Below are 15,005 nucleotides of genomic sequence, written 5' to 3'. Positions count from 1 at the left end.
GAGATGACAAGTAGGTTTTATAATGAGGGAGGAAAGCAGGACATTTATGCAACCCTTCATACAGTGTATGTTTAATTCGGCTTTGCCACGAAGATCTCCAGATCAGCAGGTGTGCTTCATCCATTGGCTGTGCAACAGCCATCAGCTGTTATTGTGCAGCACATACTTCTGTGAAAGGAGTATTTATGCATGTGGAATAGGATTTGATTTGGATGCGCTTTGTGTAATTTCTTTAGGGAGAAAAGGCCTCCATAGAAGCACAAATATTTGTTGTGTAATAAATAACAAAGTAAAGTAACGAAACTTTGTTGTGAGTCTCGAAAACACCTGCTCTAGGAGTCACAATAGCAGGGGGGAAAAAACCCAATTGGCTCATTTAGGTGTCATGCTACAGAGATAATCAAACTGTTACTTGATTAGTTTTTAGTCTGTGGGCTACAGCAACTCCTGCAAGGAAAATGGAAATTACACTGGGTTGGGAGTAATGAAGTGCAGGCAGCTTGGAGCTGGTCCCTTGATCCACAGCTGAGTTTGAGTGGTCCAGCATTCCATCAGATCTCTGAAGCCTCCTTGGAAACGAGGGCCCTTTCCTGGGTCTTGGAGCGAGGAGGTTCCCTGTACTGATGCCAGCAGACAAGAGACACACGGCGGATTTAAATCACTGATCTTTCTTTTCAAGGTGTTTCATGCCCTTCTCTTCCACCTTCCTCCCTGCAACAATGAATGCCCTGGGAGTCAGGGGAGGCTGGTTTCAGTAGGAGGTTAGAAGCTGCTCAGTCCTTCTTCTTAGGACTGCGGTGTAAGGTCCTTACAGTAACAGCAGCAAGCTCTTCTTGTATATCTTGGCTATGTCAATATTGTCCTTGGTTAGTGGGAGGGCAGGTTGCACGAGTTAAACATAGAGCTTTTCACTTGGACTTTACAATGGTTTTCAAGAAATTATATTGGATATAGCTAAGTATATTCTCTATAGGGAAAGAAAGTGATTTTTATTTTTATCCTGTGTTTCTTCTGCTTCCTTGCTGAACTGAATGATTTTGCCCTAAGATAGGGCACAGGGAAGACTTACAGGAAAGATCTGTTTACTCTGATGTGTGGAGAAGAACATGGAAGCATTATATTAGGCTATTTCAGTGAGAACAAAGATACAGTAAACTCTGGAATAAAGGGGCTGTTCTTCCTAGGCACTTGGAAAAGAGTGTCAAATAGTTTTAATAGATTATACTATGTGCGCAGTAGTTCTGCTCTTGCAGGCTGAAACCTGAGCTATGCTGGAGTTGTTCTGCGATAAAGTGACTTAACTTTCATTTCAGTTGAAAATGAAAAATGCTAAACCCATAGTGGAAAGAGCAGGATATGTCTTCTAGAAATAGCTGTCAAACACAAAGCTCACCTGCGCTATAATGTCCACTTATCTGTAGATGTTGCAATTCTTTTTGTGTGTTTCGTGGAGTGCCATGATTGCATGTGTCCTTAGAGACATTTTATTTCCTAATAACTAATGGCTTCTACTGGAAACCTCACAGTACCTCCCTCATGACAAACAGGAAGGAGTGTCTAGCTGATCCCCACACTATGCAATAAATGTTCCCATGTTACCTGAGAGTTTGGCTGACTTTCTGGACCAAACTAACTGCTTGCAGATAAACCTTGGTAACAGCTGATTTTTTTCAGGTGGGTCACATTCCTAAATCCTTGCCCTTAAGTGGTATTGGACTTCCTCTTCAATGTTGGGCTGGGATTTTCCCTTTCAAGTGATCCTTGGTCCTCACTTCTCTACTACCAGCTGTGACTCTCTCATAGAAGGGATGGATTAAGGTTGATGGTGGCTATCAGGAGTTTCTTTATTCCTTCTTGCTTTGTGGCCATAAAGGTTCCTGCTATAAGTTTTGTAGATTTTCTCAGTTCAGAAGACAAAACTGCAGGCTGGATTTAAAGGTCTTTTCTATTCTAAGCAAAGCTATGCTTCTATAAATAAGGGGAAAGAAAAGAAAGTCTTTGAAGGAGAATTAGCAGAGTATTGGCAAAACATACACAAGGAGATGGAGAGATAGCCTGAAATTATTTGACGCATCATGCAAATCCTGGGGAAAGTTGCTGTAACTGTTAGGATTGTTAAATAGTAGAACTGGAGTCCTTGCTGAAAAAAGGTGGATGAAATGTTCCTGCTGAGAGGCCAGTGTTTCACTGTGGGAAAGTTTTGGCAGTGATACAGAACCAGCAAATTCTTGCTCTTTCCTGCCCCTGCCTCATCCCACTGCTGCTTCACAACAACCTCAGCAGTTCTGACACAGCTCTTTCTCAAGCCACATCATAAACCAGTCCAGTGTATCTGTTTAATTCACAGCATGATCCAAGAATGGAAAAGGCTTAAAAAAGAGAATAATCAGGAGGCATATTTATTTCTGTACCTGTCTGTGGTCCATGAAGCTATGCAACTTTGTGCGGTCCTTTGAGTTTTCAGGGCATGCAAATACTAGTCCTTCCAGAAGCACTACCACCAGCTAGGCCGCAGGGATTGACCCTGGAATGTTCCATAGGATTTGGCCTCCTGAGGCCTGTGAAGTCAGCACACACCTAATTTTCCAGTTTAAAATTATTTCAGAATTTCAACTGAGTTGACTTAATAGGACCGTATGGGATTCCCTAGAAATAAGAAGGATTTATTTATTTTATTCTTTATTTTATAGATCATGCTAGGATGAGATATGGGGTGGGGGACACAGAATTGCAAACTTTGTGGGTATTTTTCTTTATCAGATAATTAAGATAGTGTTTAATATATCAAAAAGTAATTAAAACCTTTATTCTCTATAAGAGCATGGAAATTTTGAATGCAGAGCTTCTTAAGGGTGAGAAGGAAGTTTGTGATTAAGGCAGACCTGTACACTTAACTTGAATCTGGCACTGATTACAACAGGATTATTCAAGTACTTTAAACTTAATTCAGATTTTTCTCAGATGTTTAGAACCAAATCATCATTGAATTTCTTCTTTCCATTCTCTGCATGTCGGTGCACAGAGAATGTATTAGATGGCATTGGTACCCTCTGGTACCAGTGGATGGTACCAAGTCTGACCATCCTTTTCTGATGCTGTACTTACGTTTTATTCAGTGCTGGGTTTTTTTTGAATTTCTGTAAATGTGCCTTGTCATCTCTCAAATATTGGAGAAGAGGGGAAGAAAAGAATTGATCCCTTTATGTGCAAAAGGAGGAAAAGTTTTCACTGTGTCAGTGTGTGCCAGTCAAGAGGCATTTTCTATTGACATTTTATTGTCTCTTCTTTCTGGAGAAGTATGTTTCAAAGGCTCCCAGTGCTGCAGAGCTCTCTGCTGCCTCATTATTTAGAGCTGCTGATATGAAGAGGAACATTCCTTAATGCAACTTTCACTAACTCCAGGGAATTCTCTTAGTTTCCTCTTCCTGCTCTTTTCCCTTTATCTGAAGAGTAAATGTTTGTGTTTCTTGGAGAGCTTAGGGCAGAAAAATCTGCAGGCTGTGCTGCCTGTTTTCCACAGAAACCAAGGACATTTTAGGGGAGTGTTTTTCTTGCAGCTCATGAGAAAATCTAATTTGGAAGGGTATCATTTTGATCTTCTAGTCTGGCTTCTTCCACATATAATTATCATTCCCCTCCTGAATCCACAATTTTGTCTTTTTGCTCTAGAGAGGAGTAACTGAACTGTATGGCAAAAAAAATCTAGCAACTAACCAGAACCCACCAAGAATCAAAACAAGAACAGCAGCAGAATGCTTCTTATAATTAACATACGCAACTGTTAATGATGAAATTGTAATACTGGAACAACAGCTTTGATGAAATCAATGTATCTTACAGCATATATGCTCTTTCTTGCTGTTGTGCTCTTTGGCTTGTGAAATGGATGTTGTTTCTGATCCCTGTTGTAGTGTGGCCTAAACGATCTCAAGAAATTAAACACAACTCTCCAAAACACCAAGGTGGTGTTTGGTTGGCACTGCATCATTAATTCATTAACCTCCCCTTAAATGTCCGTGTTTCAGATAATGGGAATAATAAAATACATATTTACATTGTTTCTCTGGGCTATTTCAGAGCTCATTAATTAAGGTGTATAAAACAAGGATTGTACAAATACAGTATGGCATTAAAAAAAGCATTTTTTGCAGCAGGAGGGAGGGATAAACGTTGCTGTGTTACTGGTGAAAGATTTTGTGAAAATGTTCTCAGTAGAGTGAGTTCTGCATACTTGCAGCTGAGTTTCAAATAAGGGAAGAACTGATGATGGTAGAAAAAGAAGTGTTATTACATTTATAAGTGCAAATAACACCATGGTTTCATGGTGTTTTGTTGATACCTTCTTGCAAACTTCACCTTTAAAATATGTCCCAAAATATTATGGCAGTGGTTGTCAGATGCCAAGAAATGAGGGGCTCTGAGTCCGTTTCCCATTTCCTAGTGAACTGTGTCCTGTTTGACCAAAGCCTGCTTTGATCAGCACCCGTGTTAGCAGACTCTGTTGCCAGCTATCCACAGCAGACCAGTTGACAAATTCCATGAGAAGGATGAATTTAACAAAACATGTGAAGAGACCCTTAGAGGTGGTTTTTAATTTCTTTAATCTGTTGGTCTCGGTGTTGAGGAAATTGTTTTCTGGAAAAGATCCTTTTCTACTTTATCCATGCTGCAGATTGCCAGGATATCTCCTAGGAGTAGTTTTTCTTTGTGTGTTTAGAGATCTCAGAACTGCTTGAAGTTTGAGGCTGCTGTGGGTAATCCTGGGCATAGCATGGTGAGATCTCTTGGATTGGTGCTCACAGTTCACTGTGAGGTGCCTCCTGGTAGAAGCTGAATGGAAAGTCCTCCGCAAGCACACTGACTGAGATACTAATGTGTATACAGGGAGTCCTACAAATTCTCCTCTTTGCTGCTCCCTTGTTTTCTAATTTTATTTTTTAAAGGTACGTTTTGCAATTGCATCTCCAAGACATGATCACCTTGTCTGTGCTCAGTGGGTTTCCTTCAGTTTTCCACTTTGATCAAACAGTGCCTTACTCTGTCTTTACTCTGAAAATCCTAGGAGCTACCTTGGAGCTTTCCTTTAATACTTGGCTTACTTTCATATGGCCAGTGAAGGTTCTGGCTTAGTTGGGATGCTTCTGTATTCCCTGTCAGAATTTCCAGAAAAGAAGGACTGCATGCTGTGCTTGAGATCCCAATGAAAAATAAAACTTGCAAACTCTTAGGATAATGTTTGCTGTTGAAAGGGCAGAGGTGAAGCCAGTAGTCTCTGTGTGTGTGTCATCTCTTAAGCTTTCATTCCCTGCCCTGAGCTATCCCACACCCTCAGGAGGAGCAACAGGGATCAGGTGTGCATGTTACTCCATGTTTCTCTTGCTTAGGAGCACTAGATCAAGGGTTAAAGAGGTTGGGAGTGCATCCAGACAGAGCCAGTCAGACAAAGCAGTGGGAAAAGTCTACCCAGAGTGGTGAGGTGTAATGGGAGGCAGAAATATGTGGAACCTGGGAAGTGCCTTGTGTCTCACTGGTGCATATCTTAAGAACTTGTACACTTTTATAATTTTTCTACATTATACATATAAAGTTTAATTTTTTACTGCTGCCTTTTCCTCACCCTCTCTCCAGAAGCCCACAAGGCCTATAACAGTGTTTCCGTTGCCCTTCCCCAGCGCTCCAACTCTGGACCCATATTGAAGGAAGCAGCCTCTTAGATTCTCCTAGATTGACTGTGGTTTCTTGCTTTTCCAAAGGGGGAGCAAGGTGTTTGTCAGTCCATCACATCTGCACAGTGACAAGGCAACAAGCAGGCTGGACCTGCTTCCGGTCTGCTGCTGGAGCTGTCGTTGTCTCTACAACTTGTAACGCCTTGTTATTCCAATGCCAAAGACTCCAACAGCAAATCTGTCAGTGATTCTGATTCCAGTAGTGCCAGAATTGTCTTTAACAAAACAGAGGATGCAGGGAATTACTGGAGAGCTGGTCACAGGTGCTGATTTCCCAGCTTGCTGCAGAATAAGCCAGCTAGCAGTGTGCAGTAACCAGTGTAAAATTCCCTGTGGACTTCCTGGAATTAAATAAGCTTTGGTCATGCTTCTTCCCTGCTCCTGAAGGGTTCAATCCTGCTCTGGCCAGAACAACTTTGCCAAGTGCCATCAAATGCTCTAAGCCTGAAAGATAGAGATATGTGGGGAAAGTGAAAAAAAATACATGTTTGTTGTTTGTATTTGGCCTGAGGTTTGAGTCAATGATGAGGAAAAAGGCAAAGCTGTGGTCTTTCAATTGATAATGTTATCTTTTAGGTTTCAATTTTAAAAAACTCAACCTGTGGGTATCTTAAATCTTTGGGTTTGAAAATTTGTGTCAATATATATGCTTTGCTATTAAATTAATAGTATATATAGTCTCTCACATTCATATGGTTATCCTTTTAAGACTCTTCTTGGTGGGAAATATTACAAGTATTTTCGTCTTTCAGCTCCAACCAAGACAGTTGTAGGGTTCTAGACTGCACTTCTTAATGAAACCCCAATATAAAACTACTCAGACTGCTGAGCTTGACTTCCTATTGGAAAGAAAAATAATTGCAGTTACTTAATTAACCTTAAATCTTTGTCTGAACACAGCAGATAATCTGAGATCTAAAGTGTGAAATGTCATTTTATCTTGCTGTCACAGGACTGCTGAATTTCTTAGTGTAGTCACCACAGCTGCTGTATTATCTGAACTCATCAAGATATTTCCCTGACAATATGTCAGGAGCTTCTCAGGTGATAAGTGGTTTCCTCTGTCTTATAAGGAAGGTATGAACAAATTCAGATGTCATGAAGGGACAGAGGAAAAGGAATATTTGCCCTGTTACAACTTATAAAAATTCACAGTGTGAGGTATTCTGTGGCCACTGCCATCATGGTCTTGATGACCCAAATATGGATGAGACTCGAGCTAAAAAGCAGTTTACAACCTTTAAAATGGTTTTCTATGCATGTACTGCACAACTACACACATATTCCTAAAGAAAAGACTCCAGTGAAAGCGTTTTTGCTCTGGGAAATCCAGACAGACAGAATGGGGGGACTCTATGGCCATCAGAAATTGGGAATGGTAAGTACATATATGTATATTTGAATCCCTACAGCTGTCTTGCTTTTCTTCAGCTTGTGTTATTCAGCCAATTGTTAATTATTTTGAAGCTTAATACAGACAAAAATACACATTTATAGTGATAAATCTGCACAGGAATACAAAACTACTTGTATTTTCTATTTACATCTTCCACTGGGCATAGCTATAGGAAAATTGTTGTAAAGATAGGTAGTGTGGCTTAGATAATAGTTCTTAAAAGTGTGGTCATTAGGAAGGTCATAATTTTGACCATGTTCCTGTACATTGTCCTCAGTTTCTTTTTTTGTTGTTTTCTGCAGCTTTTCTTACAAAAGCATAGAAATTCAGTTTCATTTGATTTCATTAAGACTTTGGAGTGTCATGCTTAGGTATTTACCTGACAGGAGTGCTGGAGGAAGTAACCATAGAAAAAAGGAAGGCAGTCTCTCCATCATTCCATGGTATAAATTTACTTACTAGATAATGATCAATGATATTGATTTACTTGGATCAATATTGCTGTTGACTCTAAATCTTGAGTGAAGACCATTCTTCATGTCATGACAGTGCCTTTGTGAAGAATGTGGTTGCTGTAATCACATAAGTATTTGCACTGCTGCTGTCAAATCACCATTTCCAATTGTTACAGAAATGTAGGCAGTTTTTAGGCGCCCAGTTCTTATTGGGGCCACTATGGGATAGTTTTCCCTGAGTGTTGGGATGTGGAAATTGCTGGGGAGGTAGCAATCCTCCTGTCATTCAGAGCAGCTGTGCTAGTTGGACTTCTGCAAAAGTGGGCCTTGAAAAAAGACACTAAAACACCTCAGCCACTGGTTACTCTGAATTTGTACGTGAGTATTCTTAAACTGGCTCAGCCACAGAATCGTCTAGGTTGAAAAAGACCTTAAAGATCCTTGGGGAGAGAGACTGGAAGGTGTTGGTGGCTGCAGAGCTCAACATGGCTCTGCAATGTGTGAGTGGGCAGTGACCCCACCCCTGTGCTGGGCTGAGCCGCCAGTGTGGGCAGCAGGGGAGGGGAGTGGGGGATTGTGCCCCTATGACCTGCTCAGGTGAGACCCTCCCACCCCACCCTACCCAACCCTGCCCCACCCTGCAGAGCTGCCTCCGGCCCTGGGATCCCAGCACACTAAGGACAGGGAGCTGCTGGGGCCAGTCCAGAACAGGCACCAAGGGGATCAGAGAGATGGAGCAGCTCTGCCAGGAGGAAAGGGTGAGGGAATTTGGATTGTGCAGCCTGGAGAAGAGAAGGCTCTGGAGTGACCTTAAAGCTGCTTTTCAGTATGTGAAGGGGGCCTATAAGATGCCTGGAGAGGGACTTTTCACATGGATAGATAGTGACAAGGGTAAATGGCCTTAGGCTGACAAGAGAGTAGGTTTAGTTTGTATATTAGGAAGAAATTGTTCCTTTTGAGCATCCTGAGGTCCTGGGAGAGATTGGCCAGAGAAGCTGTGGCTGCCCCATCCCTGGAAGTGGTCCAGACCAGGTTGGACAGGGCTCTAATCAAGCTGGGATAGTGGAATGTGTCCCTGCCAATGGCAGAGGGTTGGAATGAGATGATCTATGAGGTGCCTTCCAACCCAGACCATTCTGTGGGTCTGTGCTTGTGACATTGCCAAATCCACAACTTAACCATGTCCCCAAGTGCCACTTCTACACATCTTTGAGTACCTCCAGGGTTGGTGACTCCACCACTTCCCCAGAGAGCCTATTCCAATGCTTGATAACCATTTCAGGGAATAAAAAAACCAAAATTACAAATGTTATAAATGCTTGTGCCACTCTTTTCGATGTGGGACAAAGATGAGTAGAGGAAAAGGACAGTAAATCTTTGTTAATAATTATCTGCTGGATGCTAATAAGAAGTTATCAACTGAGATGTCTAAAATAAATGTGCCAGTCAAGCCTGTTATCCCACAGAGTTAACTCTTGACTTCATTGAGACATCCCTTGTCAGTGATGGGGTGCTGAGTGATTGGTGTGCAGTGGGTGTGGCAGAGGTTTTGATTTAGGGTTTTGAGAGAGGACTGATGGTTGTAAAGATCCTAGGAGAAATAGCAATACGAGAAGGGCTGTGAAGTGTGAATTGAGGGAATGGTAAGGGGAAGGAATACCTGCAGAAAAGCTCTGATGTAGGATGTCTGCATTTAATTATGGTAAGGCAAAACAAAAATTCCCTTTCAGTCCTGATCTATGCTTTGATCCCATTACCTGCTCAGTGGCTTTACAACAACTAGCTTTAAAGAAGAAAATAGTGGATACATATACTGGACTATGTGATGCAGAAAGGAGCCTGCAGAAGCTGCACCTTTGAAGTTTCTGGTAGCTGCTGTTCTTACCAGGTGGATAATTAAAAAGGGTTGAGGCAGACTACATTGATATTTGAGCTACTGAGAAATATTTCTTTAAGATGCTACATGACACACATAGGTATATTGTATCAGCTCTAAAATGTTTACAGGCTTGTTTTCCTTAATTTTGGAGAGAAAACATAGTGAGACTGAGCAAGATTAACAGGTTTCACTAAAAAATCAAGAGGCTCCTCCTGTATTGTATTGCATCGGTGGTCCTTCTGTTTCCTTCTTTTTTCTCTATTTCTTCTTGGTGGCCAAACAGTTTGTACTGCAAGGGAGAGTCAGAACATCTGTGAAGCTGAGTAGGTGATGATTAAGTAATCCAGAAGTTCCAGCTTTTTCCCACATCTGTCCTGGGGGCAGGTCTTTGGCCAAGCAGCCACAATTCCCTGAGGTTTCTGTGTCTGCCTGCCTGTAATGTAGAGTTCAGCAGTTTGCAGGATCCAGCTGTGCATGCTGCTTCTTGTCTCCAGCTCTTTATTATGCTGTCACACTTCCTTGTCTCTTTAGATTTAACTGCTATAAATTAAAATGGATTGCAAAACTGGTGGGGTTTTTCAAGGCATGAAGGGTTTCTGGGAGCAATGAGTTTCTCTTTGTGTGTTGCTACTTGGGGATGGTGTTATGGATTTGAATTGCTACTGTTGGCAAACAAAAAATGATTTGAAATGTATTAGCTGGAGAGAAGTGATTTAACCTTCAGTCTTCTAACAACAACATTCATATTTGGTGTAAATTGCTTGGAGCGAAATCTCTTTTGCAAAGAGGATTATCATCAGGAGTTCAGTCTGGCTGTAAATGTGCCCATCTTTGAATCACAGGATTTTATTTCTTCATGCTGCATTAGCTTCAATAGTGCCTGTACAAAGGATGGGTTATGACCTTCCTTTTAACTGTAGCTAAATGAGAGGAGCTTTATCTTTGTTGTTGCTGTTAGGTGACATTAAAAAACTGTGGAAATTCAACAAACCATAAGGAACTTTTAATTTTTCTATAGAACAGCCATTTTATCATCCTCTTTGCTTCATTTTCTGTCATCTGTAAAATCTCCCTGACTTCACAGACTACACAAATCTTTCTGTGCCTAAAGACCTTTGGAAATGTGTTATGTAACTCCAGTGCCTCTGTGCTGGTACTTTCTGCTTGTTTGTGTCAGCAGTGCTGTTGTCACAAATGGTGTTCGGTGTTGAATTACAGCCATTTTCTGCTCTGATTCATGATTGCTTATTACTGAAAATGCAGGAGTTATTTTAAATCCAAAGGCTCAAATCTAAAATAATTCATGTTAATCCTCGTTGAAACGTTGGTCATTGCAGTGGAACTTCCCTGGTTGTGAGTTTGGCCCAGAAAATGAAATCAGAGAAGCTGAGTGGCCTTCTCATGGTGTTACTGAGGAGCCAGGAGTCAAGTCGGTATGATGTAAAACAAGTCACTATTTCAGCTATTTCTAGCATGCATGGTTTGTATTTTCTGATGATTAAACAAACAATGAATGCTTTCAGGCAAAAAGCACGTATGAGAAATAATTGCTTTTATGTATTATAATTACTTGTCTACTTTAGAGAGGCTCTGTAATGCATCCTGCGACAAAATGTAAAAGAGAAAATAATTATATGAAGATGTATTGTTCAGCCATCCCCAATGTTCAGTCCATTTTAAACTCATAAAATAATTAATAGACTGAAGAAGTAAATTGATGAGACAGAAATAGTCTGTGACCACTTTATATTGCTTTTTCTGACCTCAGCTGTACAAGTTCTCTGAAGAAACAGAGGAATTTTTCTTTCTCTGTATGTTCCAGGTTAATTATAACTCTTCCAGAATCCTGATTAAAGAAAACTGTCTTATGTATGATTGGATATTTTCACCCAAGACTAAATATTTTCCGAAAGTGGCCAAGAATTACTTTGTCTTAAAGGACTCTTGCTCTCTGTAGCTTTCTTTCAAAAATTATTGCTTGTCATTAAGTGTAATTTTGGTTGAAGCTGGTTCATTACGTTTAATATGATTTCTGGAAGACTCATCTGAACAGGCTGACCCCCTTGTGTATGGAAATTACAGCCCTGCATAAAGTTGTATAAGAAAGAGCTTATCAAAACTAGTGTAAGGAAATCCCAAAGAGACCGTTTATAGGCATATGATCCTTTGCTCTTGCACAAAACTAATTTTTTTTTCCATTTTATACAGCTGAATTGAAAAGACAAATATCTCAACAGATAAGCTTCTGAAATGGCTGCTGTCTTGTTTGAATAGGGCAGTGCTCCAAACCATACTGAAATAATCACCTCTTCCAGTCCATCTCCATTGCTCATCCTCCCTTTTGCTGTCCCTCCTTGACACCCTGCAGTCATGAGGCTGCCGTGGGCAGTGGCAGCATTCAAGTCCACATTTCCCTTTCCACCACTCTGGTTCTGATAGAGGCCAACTCTCTGCATTACACCATTGCAATCTGGCATCACCAAAGTATGTGAAAGATGAGGACAGTGGAGTAGTTGTTCTGTTGAATACCAGTCCAGTCATACCTGCTCTTGGTGTGGGGTAAGTTCTCCTGTGCTATTCAGCTGAGGATACAAGGGTTGTCTTTTGCAGGAGGGAAGTACTAGGTTGGTAAGATTAGGATTCCCACTTTTCCCTTTGCTTGTCCTTTGGCACAGGATCGTGGCTTTGTAACACAGTGCTGTAGCCCGTCCTTTCCGTTTGATCCAGAGGAGACTGTGAGAGGCTGCAGTACCCTCAGAGCAGCTTGTGCACTTGTGTCTGCAGAGATGCTCAGTGGGATTCCTGGCTCGTGGTTTTTTCATGTTCTGGCTGAAGTCAGTGTCAGGGAGATCTGTGCTACTGCAAAGATTCTGCACTCAGTAATTCAGGTGGCATCAGTGATTCCTTTGCTGCTCCATTTAGTGTCTAAAACATCTGGGTTGCCTATATATACTCACTTGAACTGGGCTTCAGGAAAGCCTTACATGTGCTTCTCTCCACAATTCAGTGGCTTTCTCAGCTTCAGTCAGATTTGGAAGAGCCAGGAACTTCAGCCTATGAAATGGTCTTTATCTGCCTCCCTAAGGGTCACCTCACTGCAACTATTGACCATAGTTCAAATATTTCTATCAGGCTCTTAATTCTTTGTAGTTTAATTGACTGGAAAATAGTCAGTGCTCAGTGTTGACTATTTGTTCCTTAAAATTAAAGGCTAAGTATAACCTTCTCCAGGAAACAGTTTGAGTGTAAAAAGCTAAAAAGGCATGCATATAGTTCTCCCCGGTTTGAAGTAGACCTCCAAAGGGTCAAGTCAGCAGGCATTACTTGGGCCATACATTTTGACCTCAGAAATCCTCTGGTTCCTTAAAATCTCCATACATTCTTTAGTGCTTTCTTTACAAAGACCAAGCAAAATCAGTAAAAACAGAGAAAAATCCATCATACTCTTAAAAATATAAAAAAACAAAGATAGTTGTACAAAACTAAAATTTCAAGACTAACTTGAAAGTATCTTAGCAATCCTGAATATAAACTGGAATCTGCCTTTGAATGTGGAATGTAATAAAAGCCTCTTTAAATTTGCTTGAACAGTGGAGATTCAGGGATCTGTCTTAACATTCCACATTGCAGCATTCTGATTTTTGTGTTAAGATTTCAAAACATGACTTTGTTTGCGTGCATTAAACAAATTCACAAATTTTCCTTCCTGATAATTAACATGTCATTGGATGAGTACAATATTTTTATAATTTCTTCTGAATCTCACTTAGAAAATAGAAAAATAAATGTACTGCAAAGAGACACGAATCTGCTTCCATAGCAGGCAAACACCATCTCGTTCTTTGTGGCTTTTTATTGTGGATGAGGCCCTGAACAACTGGATCCAACTCTGAAATTGTCCCTATGAACTCTAGGCTGTATAACTTGGACAGCTTTATTAGGGAAAACAGAAAGGATGGGATTTTTCTTCCCTTTTCATTTAATCCTAGGAGGATAAGCCAGTAATCAAGAGTAACAGCAGACTGCCTTGAAAGTTTGATTTTTCAGTGGCTTTCAGTACATTTGGTACTTCCATTTTCATCAGACCAGAATGGCTTGGGAGATTAAATTTTTGGGGTTTTTTGGAATCATTCAAAATGGTGTCACACTAGAGGGAGAAGAATTCTCAGTTACGTGCATGTAGTCCTTGTCAGAAATACTTAATGAAACATAGCTGCATGGTTAGTTATAGGGACACTTCAAAGTAGTGTGATTTATTTACTTTACTATTCTAGCCAGCACTGAACATCTGGCCAAAACAAATGAAGCCCTTTTTAGGTAACTGAAGCAGGGAAGCCAAATGAAACAACATAATAAATTGATGTCCACATGTAGAAGCCTTTCACGGTTATTTGTTCAGTAGTCTACAGCTCTTAAGTCAAAGCAGCAATGCTTAGTGATGCAGGCTGGAAATGCTCTCTATTCCCGAAGTGTGGGAAGGAGAGTAACTCTTCTGGTAATCTTGTTTGTGGTGAAAAGTACTCTACAAATGTACCACTGTTTGTGCAGATATGATCTTCTGCATACAAATTCAAAGCAAGTATCCAGTGGCTGGAAGTGGTCCTTATATTTTATCTTTTTGTTTCCTGTGGGAAACAAAACCTTTTTGTTCAGTGGAATTGGTATGGTCTCTAGTGTCTAAGGACTTCTCTCCTTCATCTTTCTACACAGCAGCGCATGTGTGTTGCCAAATTTCTGAGGTCTTTTGTCTTCATCTGGCTAAACTACTTGCCCTTCTTCTGGCCCTACACACCTTTCACATGCTTCCAGGCTCTGCAGGTTCCTGTCTTCCAGTATGAATCAGTTTTTCCAAACCGGAACAAGATGGGATATTTTGTTATAAATAAGTTAATTATCCATTAGTTTTAACCTGTTGGTTTAACTTCCCAAGTGGCCAGCTCTTTAATAAGAACAAGTTTTTAATAGGCTTAGATGAGCCTTCTGCATTCATCTAAGTTATAATCTAGATGACATCTGAAGATAGGCTAATAACCAAATTCACTGAGCTAGAATACCCACAGCTATTAGCTTATAAAATAGTGTCCCTGAGAGGTTATTCTGCTTGACCCACTTTCCACACTGGATTCTACACCTCGATGTGTCATGGATAAAGAAATCTGTGGGTTTTCATTGGTTTGATGCTGAGTACTGTGGTCCCAGGCAGCACTGGGAAAGAACAGAAATATTTTGTTAGGCTTGACTCCCTAGTTTGTGTCTCTGAAGCCTCTGCTGGAGGAAGAGCAGTTTTTCTGGGATAATGGAAGATCATGGCTCTGGTTCTTGAATACATGATTGACAGTATCCTACTATTTTTGTTTCTTTTTGTTTCAAATTCAGTAGGCTTTTTTCAAAACACTTACTGATATTTTTCATGAGCCTTTTCCTTGCAGTTTGTGTTTTGTACTTGCTGTGGTCTGCCCCACTTCAAAGATGATTGTTTTGCTTCTGTTTGGCTAACAAGGGAAAGAGAGGGGCTTTTCTAAGGGGATTCAGTCCAGCCTTGTTTGCAT

The 15,005-nt window shown here is 40.7% G+C and overlaps 1 protein-coding gene across 1 annotated transcript in view; it reads left to right on the top strand.

Moving 5' to 3' along the window:
- LOC131592595 (fatty acyl-CoA reductase 1-like) overlaps positions 1–15,005 on the top strand; it is a 116,273-nt gene that overhangs the window by 39,759 nt on the left and 61,509 nt on the right. The gene's annotated exons all lie outside the window — the stretch shown is intronic.

The sequence above is a fragment of the Poecile atricapillus genome, chromosome Z (assembly GCF_030490865.1).
Source record: "Poecile atricapillus isolate bPoeAtr1 chromosome Z, bPoeAtr1.hap1, whole genome shotgun sequence".
NCBI lineage: Eukaryota > Metazoa > Chordata > Aves > Passeriformes > Paridae > Poecile > Poecile atricapillus.
This window is presented reverse-complemented; position numbering and strand designations above follow the sequence as displayed.